The sequence below is a fragment of the Brassica napus genome, chromosome C3, assembly GCF_020379485.1.
Source record: "Brassica napus cultivar Da-Ae chromosome C3, Da-Ae, whole genome shotgun sequence".
NCBI lineage: Eukaryota > Viridiplantae > Streptophyta > Magnoliopsida > Brassicales > Brassicaceae > Brassica > Brassica napus.
The window spans coordinates 28,766,736-28,776,575 of record NC_063446.1 but is presented as its reverse complement, the minus strand read 5'-3'; positions in this window follow the sequence as shown (position 1 = coordinate 28,776,575).

Below are 9,840 nucleotides of genomic sequence, written 5' to 3'. Positions count from 1 at the left end.
TGAACTGACTCATTAGTCTACACCCAACAATTGATTTTATGTGATTGCAGGAAGGTAAAGTTAAACCTATACAATCAAGGTAAAGTTAAACCATGCATGAAATCAACTATCAGTGGACTGATTATCCTTTTATTAAGGTTTTATTTGTTATTTAATCAAGAATCATCAAGCAAGACCAAGCAAGATAATATATAAAAACAAAATCGTTTTTATTATTTCAATAAGATAAATGAATAACAAATAAATCAAATCAGATATGAAAACATAAAATCAGAATGTCGGAAAATTATTCAATGTATAATCCGACCTCATGGTCCATGAGTGTCCACTCGAAATCCTCCTCAGATCTCTTCTTATCAAATGTGGCTTTATTAGCTTTAGGGATTTTCATCTCACTGTCTAGTACTTCATAATATATCTCCATGATGTCATTAAAACGTCTGATGTTATCCATCCTTTTCTGCTTCTTTTGCTCAATGTCTAATAAATATGAGAACAGGTCATAATAGGTGGTGAAACCTTTGGCCTGATGTGATAACAACACTTCCTCTGAATGGAATGTGTCACGAGTTTTATTTAACAAATCCTCGTTTGTTACCAATTCACCACATAGTCTAAGACTATAGGTGATTCTCATAAGATCAGAGTGATAATTGTCCACGGATTCATAATCCTGGAACCTTAGAGCTTCCCATTTTTTCTTGGATTCGTGCAACAATGGCTCACAGAATCTAGAATTCAAAAATGACCAGAGATTATGAGGATCATTAACATATCCAAACTCGTCTCTTAGGTCCTCACAGAGATGGTGTCGCATAATCATTATGGCTCTGTGTCTTTCACACGCAAGGGTGTCATTGCCATACTTGATGCACTTCCCAAGTCCTCTAGACTTCAAGACGGCTGAAGTGTTTATAGCCCAATCAAGATAATTATCTCCAGAGAGATCAAGGGCTTTGTAATCTGAGGGTATGAAACTTGACATCTGAAATCATTATTCAAAACAGGTCTTAATCAAGTAATCTTTTTGAAATTTTTCATGCTTCATATCAATGCCACACACGGACCAGAAATTTTTTTTCTAAATGATGCATTTTCTTAAAACCATACGGTTTAAGGTGTGGATCAGTGTATTTTTCAGATTTAAGGTCCTCTTATTTCAAACACAAGGTTTCAAGGCCTTTAGGGATTCTATCTTAGATGATCAGGAAAATGTTCCATATTTTCTTTATCCCATTGGATCGGATCATTTAGTATAATGATTTTTTTTTTCAGTTCAGATCAGATTGCTTGAAAACTATGAATGATCTATATCCCTAACAGTCGAGATTTCATGTTCAGTATGCAATATTAGTATGCAAACAATATGCAATCAAGCAAACCAATTCAATCATGAAATCAGGTTAGGGTTTTCGAAAAATATACCATATATTTATTATTATTTTTTTCGAAAAATAATCAAATCAGAAATTATTGTGACTTAAAAAAAAAATCAGGAAGATTTGATTTATTCAAGCAATTTATTATATACTTTTCGATTTAAAAATAAACATATTTTCTCAGATATATCTCTGACATTTCGATTTTAAATATTAAAAAAAAAAAATTCAATCCTAATCAAGTTATAGTCGTTATCAATCATCAGGAAAACAAATTTCTCAGACAAGAACATGAGGTAAAACCTCGGATTAATTTATGAAACCATGATCAGATTTTCAAAAAAAAAATTATGTAACATGCAGTCCTTAACAGTTCTAGTTGATTCAGATCAGATAAGAACATTAAACAGGACAATAATGATAAGTTTAAGCAAGTAACAGTCGGTTTCTTTCAACATATAGCAGTCAGATTTTTTTAAAAAAAATTGTTTAAGTTTCAATCCTAAACAGTTCTAATGTGAAACTATCATCAGGAAAAGTTTTAAACAATTTTAAAATCAGTTTCAGATTAAGAACAAGTTCAAAACAAGTTCAGGTTCGAGATTTTAAAGAGTTTATGGTTTCTGGTTTTATTTTATTTGCAGAGACATGTTGCTAAATATAGCTACATGGCTGCGGATGGGGGTATTTAATACTTTATGGGTTTTAGATGAGTTTTCGATGATACCTGAAAACTTTTGATGGGTTGATCGGTCTATCAGTTAGAGATCTTCCTGGTTAGATGATGGATTGCTCGGAATTATTGTTTTTGTTGCTGCTTGTTGGAATAGGAGACTGGTATATGGTTGAGAGAGATTTTGGTTTCTGGAACAAATTTTCCGCCTGTATTGTAGCTGAGCGTGGGGGCGCGTCCGAACTCTGATTGATGCGGGGTTAGCGGCGTTGGCTTCGTCTCGTCAAGAGCTTTAATTTGGTATCTGGCTCGTCGTCTGGATCCAGCGGAGTTGAGGGATAGAGCTGTTTGAAGTTTTTCGGGAATTAGGGTTTTTACTGCTCGGATTTATTTCTGGTTTTTAGGGTTAGGGTTTATGAGAGCAACGTCGTGCTGATAACATGTTGTAAATGAAGTGTTGGGGAAATACTTCTGTTATCATTACTGTCGACCAGAAGGTCCATATATATACAAGGTATTAGACCGTCATAAGGTCATGTTTATCCTAACAAGATAAGGATAAGGATAAACACTATGTTACAGATATACATGGAATATATACTAGATAAACACATAGTCTCTGGTTGTCTTTAGCATGTCCCGGATTGGGCCTGCAGTACGGGATGGTCCATGGTCGATCATCATTTGGTTTATAACAGTATCAATTGGAACTTAGACGCTTCTAATGATAAAAAATTCTAAGATTGCGGAGATTAGCTTGAATGTCGGTATAGAATTCTAATTGTTATAGAACTAAAACAAACGTAAAAGCATTCCAAAATCTAAGTTTTAATATGATTAATTTTTTTCTTGGATAAACATACTTAATCTCTTAACTCAAAGGTTTAAAGGTGTAATTTTTTTTCCAAGTGTTTAAAGGTGTAAATATTGTTAACAGTATATAGTTGTTGAGTAGAATATGGTCGTGTTCAGTTTTAGATTAGCATTTATAGTTAATATGTAACAGAGTAAGTGGCCTCGTATATGATGAGAAGTGAGAACTGGGGATTACGCGGAGGAATGAAGGAACTTGTCGAGAGAGAGAGAGAAAATCGAACGGTACGTTCAGTTATTCTTTTGGATATAGTAGGAAGTATAAATTATTTGGTCTCAAGGAAACAGTTTCTCTATTATTTTCATTTCTTAAGTTGTAAGTTCGTGGGTGAATCCACAGCAATTTGCTTTTTGTACTCTCTTCTATGAATTTATGAGTAAAAGTAGCTTAAAAAACTTGTGTTGTGTTATGAATCCTTGGCTCTGATTGGGTTCAAAACTTGGCACCTTATCAGTATATATAATAGGGACAATAGAAAACCTAATGTAATTATTCCAGCGAAAAGACTAGAGACAGGAAGCTAAAATGTAGAATCATACTACGTCGAATCAAATACTTTTATCAATGGTCAATGATCCTTAATTAATGGTTTATGTTACAGATTGAACTCGCATACTTCTCGATTGATTACGGATGAGTTATCGATCGTTTGACTTAGCGATGAAAGTAAATTGCACAGAGAAATTTGTTTGCCCAGTTCGCTTGCGCTACATCTGAGAGGAGGCTCTTGCTCCCTAATCCACTAAGCTTGAGATCACCGAACTTATCTTCTGTTCGATGATCAAGTGAGAGTTACAAGCTTATACAAGATTCTATCAAACTATAACCTTGAATCTTGTTGTTTCAGGATGCGACTGGATCTCGCAATGAAGAACGCTCGATGATGCGTCTCTGAAGAACACCCTCTGTATCTTCAACCGTCGAGAGAGACTTCACCGGAGAAGATGATCTTTTCTACTCTGCTTCGACTTCAACAGAACAACCCTCACAGACCTAAACGAGCTGAAGATATAGCTTGTAACTAACAGAACGACGCCGTCTCTATTTGGACTTAGTCCAGATGGGCTTAGCTCAAATCATCGGCCCAATAGTCTTGGATCGATTTGTACATTAAGGCCCACAAATCTCCACCTTGTATAAACCGACACAACTCTCTTTCAGACAGCTGCTCGAAACCCTAGCAAAGCTCTGCCGAAACGTCTTCACCTCTCTCTTCTACAGAAGCTCTGTCTTCTCTCTAACTCTTCGATCACCTCAACCTCCGAACCAAACTTTGGGATCACTCCACCCTGAAAGTAGCCTTATCCTCTCTTGATTTCAACCTTAGTTTTAGAGATTGCTGAGCCGACTAACCCTACGTCCTCGACTCAAACTATCATTGTTCCTGCTTCTGACCTCTCTGACCTTTCCAGATGCCGAAGACTTCTGATTTGATCAATCTGTAGACATAACTCAGGTAACACCCGAATTAGCCAAAATTTACTCAGATCTTCTCATAACGAGATTTATCTAACACTCGTTTGATTTCCTTTTTTTTCAACCATCTTCTACCTCCAATCCTCATAGTCAAGGTAAAAGAATCTCCCTCTTTCTTTTCCTGATTCATTTTCGTAGATTAACTCAAACTTCCTTGATTAACCCAAATTTTTCTGGTCTTTGCTGCGAGATAACGAATCAACAACTCCTCAGCGGCAACCACAAAGATGTTTGCTTCACCTGCGGACCTTGACCGACACCAGAGCCTTCTCTAATGTCTTCCCAGGTATGCTCTTCGTTAGGATATCAGCTAGATTTAGGCTAGTGTGAACCTTCACAACTGATACACTTCCATCTCCAATAACATCTCTGATGAAATTGAATTTCCTGTGAATGTGTTTTGTTCTTTCATGATATCCGCCGTTCTTAGCTAGAAATATTGCTGATTGTGAATCGCAATTTATCTTTACTGCTCCTTGATCATAGTTTAGGTCTTCACACACTCCCTTAAGCCACAACGCTTCTTTAGCTCCTTCTGTCAACGACATGTATTCTGATTCAGTAGTTGATAAGGCCACAATAGGTTGGAGACCAGATCTCCAACTGATAGTGTTGCCACCTACTTGAAACAAATACCATGTAACTGACCTACTTCTATCTCGATCAGATGCAAAATCTGCATCGCAGTAACCCTCCACCTTGAACTCTGTACCCTTAGTGAACCACAACCCGTAGTCAGTAGTTCCTTTCACGTATCTCAAAATCCATTTCACGGCTTCCCAGTGCTCCCTTCCTGGATTTCCCATAAATCTGCTAACAACTCCAACAGCATGAGCTATATCAGGACGTGTTCCTACCATAGCATACATCAAGCTGCCAACAGCGCTTGCATAAGGAACATCGACCATGAATTTTTTCTCTTTTTCTGTTTCATCTTCTTCTAAACTCTTCAATCTGAACTGAGAACCCATAGGAGTTGTTACAGCTTTGCAATCTGTCATATTGAAGGTTGAGTGTACCTGTTCAAGGTATTTTCCCTGAGACAGCTTTAGAGTACCAGCTTTTCTATCTCTGACTATATACATTCCTAAAATTCTCGTAGCAGCTCCAAGATCCTTCATCTCGAACTCACTACTCAATCTTGCTTTCAATTCCCTAATCACTTCCATATCTTTAGAAACCACCAGCATATCATCAACGTATAGCAGTAGGTAGACTCTTGAAGACATTTCTACTCCACTGATGTAAACACACTGATCATAAGGACTGCTTCTGAATCCATGTTCCTTCATGAACCCATCAAATCTTTTATTCCACTGCCTTGGTGACTGCTTAAGACCATACAAAGACTTCTTTAACACACAAATCAAATCTTCCTTTCCTTTAGTAACATATCCTTCAGGTTGATCCATATAAATCTCGTCATCTTTAGTCCTTTGAAAGTAGATCCAAACTTTCCTTGAATAGTCGTCAATAAAGGTAATGAAGTATTGTTTCTCTGCCAAACTTGGAACCACCGTAGGAGCTCCCCAGAGATCCGAGTGTACGTAATCCAGAGTTCCCTTTGACGTGTGTTTACCTTTCTTAAAACTCTGTTTTTGAGCCTTTCCCAATACACAATCTTCGCAGAACTCTAACGTATCAATGACCTTAGATTCTAGATATCCTTCCTTGACAAGCAAGTCAAGCCCTTTCTGACTTAAATGCCCCAATATAGAGTGCCACTTTCTGGTCACATTGACTGTTGAAACTGCTGAGTGACTCTCTCCTTTTAGCACTGTTCCTTCCAAGTAATACAAACCATCTGCATACTTTCCAGTTATAACTTCATTTCCAATTTTTGAGGAACTTTACTCTGTATCCTCCTCCCTCATAAGTGCAGCCAGCTTTCTCCAAACAACCAAATGATATCAAGTTTTTGCCCAATGTAGGCATAAACTTCACATCAGTGAGAATCACAATCGAGTCATCTCTCGTTTTTATACGAACCTTCCCAACTCCTTCTATTTCACTGAACGTGTTATTCCCCATCAACACCTTTCCTCCACTTGCTTCCTTAAGATCAAACAAAACCTCCTTGTTTGGAGTAATATGAAAGCTTGCCCCAGAGTCCAAAACCCATTCATCTCTGGTATCTTGAACACTCGCAGTGAGTATTAGAGGTTCCCTTTTTATAACTTTTGCTGATGCAACGTTCACAGAGCTCGAGTTTGAACCTTTGCTCTTTCCCTTATCTGGACACTCTCTTTTCCAATGGTCTTCTTTGCCACAAATGAAACAGCCTTTATTACTCTTGCTGGACTTAGACTTTGCGTAGTCTTTACCTTTAGACCTCGACCTTCCTAGTGAAAAATTACTTATCCTATCTGATCTTCCCCGATCTCCTACATACAGTCCTTCTGCATCAGATTTGGACTTACCTAAGACACCTTTCTCTCTTAGCTCAGTCTCCTTCGAGTATGTTGCAGAGACAACATCACTGACCGTAAGAGTGTCCTTACCACTCCCATACTTCAAGGTGTGAACCAATGGTTCATACTTAGGAGGTAAACCAGTAAGAATCTGAATAGCCTGGTCTTCGTCAGAAATCTTAATTTCTAAACTCTCTAGGTCATTTACCAGCTTCAAGAACCCGTCCAGATTCTGCTCAATTGACTTTTGCTCATCCATCCTGTAGCTTGCGAATCTCTGCTTTAGGTAGATCCTATTTGGAAGAGATTTAGTTTGATAATCTCTTTCCAGCGCCTTCCATATCCCAAGAGCTGAGGTCTCCTTCATAACTTTCCTTATGATCTGATCACTCAGACTCATTTGAATCAAGCTTCGAACCCTCTTGTCCTTCATTGCTTTCTTAGGATCAACTTTAGCCTTAGTGCTTGGCTCAATCTTCTCTCCATCGCCTTCTTTAACTTCCTCTAGTACACAATCTAGATCCAGAATCTCAAGAGCACACAACATTTTGTGCTTCCATATACCAAAATCACCAGATCCATCAAACTTCTCGACTTCGAACCGGCCTTTTGTTGGTTCCATACTCATGTTGCAGATTGATCAGATCCGGAACAAACACTTACACCAACAACCACTTCAAGAGTCAAGCTACAACTTCTACACTTCAAAGAATCAGATAAGTTTCGAACCTTATGCTGATCTTTCTTCCTCGTAGATCCGGAGTCTTGACTTGTTGAGAGAACCTTGAATCTTGATAAGTATCACGAGTAATAGCTTTAACCTTGCGCTCTGATACCACTTGTTACGGATTGAACTCGCATACTTCTCAATTGATTACGGATGAGTTATCGATCGTTTGACTTAGCGATGAAAGTAAATTGCACAGAGAAGTTTGTTTGCCCAGTTTGCTTGCGCTACATCTGGGAGGAGGCTCTTGCTCCCTAATCCACTGAGCTTGAGATCACCGAACTTATCTTCTGTTCGATGATCAAGTGAGAGTTACAAGCTTATACAAGATTCTATCAAACTATAACCTTGAATCTTGTTGTTTCAGGATGCGACTAGATCTCGCAATGAAGAACGCTCGATGATGCGTCTTTGAAGAACAACCTCTGTATCTTCAACCGTCGAGAGAGACTTCACCGGAGAAGACGATCTTTTCTACTCTGCTTCGACTTCAACGGAACAACTCTCACAGAGCTAAACGAGCTGAAGATATAGCTTGTAACTGACATAACGACGCCGTCTCTATTTGGACTTAGTCCATATGGGCTTAGCTCATATCATGGGCACAATAGTCTTGGATCGGTTTGTACATTAAGGCCCACAGTTTAAATCTATGTTTCCAGAAAATATTGGTCAACATCTATTTAATTAGTTTAGATTAGGTTTTGTACTGTTCAATAACATTAACTTGCAAACACACACAAAAATGGAACAATAGAAAACCATGGTATAAGTTGGAAAGTCAAGTATTAACCACGGATTCATACATATTCATTAATCAGTATATTAGGAAAATAAAATATAACCGGACAATGAGCAGCACTGGCCGCAGCCGGCAGCAGTGTTATCACCGGCCATTTCGACACGTTCTGAGACTATTAACTTTTAGTATTTGTTTAGTTTCCTCCTTCTAGATGCATTGTTGATCTCAGCTACATTATTTAATAACGGCAACTTCTTTTTATATAGAAATCATAGGGAAATATACCTCGAGGAACATGTGACACATTAACATATATGACTTTTTCATCACCAAAGAAAAATGACGATTTGAGAAATACAAACTAAGAGCCATTCATTTCTAAAAGAATTGAGGGGTTCCGTTAACGGGTAGTTTTTTCTCTCTAACATTTATCAAATTAAAATAATTCTGTAGAAATTATTAACTTTTATATGTTTATAATTCACAAACTAAGCAGAAAGATTAATTAGCCATGGTAAAGTTTCTCATAGTTTTTTTTTTTTTTTTGAAAAGAAAGTTTCTCATAGTGTTGACTTTGCGGCCCACCACCTAGGCCCGGCGCCAGCCTTTGTCTGTACCTTTTTACGGGTTCTGGACACGTCTCCTTCTCTCCGCGAGTCGAACCGGTCACCTCCCCTTCCCAAGGAGGATACCACTGGACTACGTGGTCCTGGGTAAATAATAACATTTATCACCACGTTGTAACCTCTCTGATCAATAATCTAATCTCATTCCGGAAGAATCACACGACGAGATTTAATTGCGAGTTGACAAAAATGCACAAGAGATTTTAAAATAACCATTTCCTTGTTGCTCATGGTATGTATGTTCACATATAAATTTGTATCTAAATTATATAGTTAAACATGCTTTTATAATTTAATTAAACGCCCCTATCTCGCAAATAAAAAAATACTAAAGAAGTCTACAACCGAAATTTGTTTTCTTTTTGACATCAAGCAACCAATATTGTTTAGGCTCCAGCAAAAACTAAAAAAACTAATGTATATACTTTATATGTAGTTAAATTCAACTTAAGGTGTTTCAAGTTGACAAAAAATATTATTTTCCCTCAAAAGTTCTTAACATATTTAGAGGTGTTATTATCCTTGGAAAATGTTTTACTTCTTTTATTAGTAAGATTTTTCTTGAGTATCATTTACAAAAATTATTATTCTGATAAATATGGTTTTGACAAAAAAAGGAAAAGACCAATGTGGTCACTGTTATCCAATAACAATCTGTTTAACAATAAAATAAACAAAACAAAAAGCATTAAAATATTAGTTATGTAATGAAGGAAAATACAGAAATAAAATAAAAAAAGGGAATATAAAAGGAAGAGAGGAAACGATGAGAAGTGGCGTCCTCTCTTCATTCTCTTCTTCTTCTTCCTCCTCCTCCCAATCTTCTGTCTTTTTCCAATTTACTTACACCTATATATATAGAGATATCTCCTTCAGACATAGCTACACAGCTAAAGCCACATCCATAAGTATCTTAATCTATCGAAACGGTT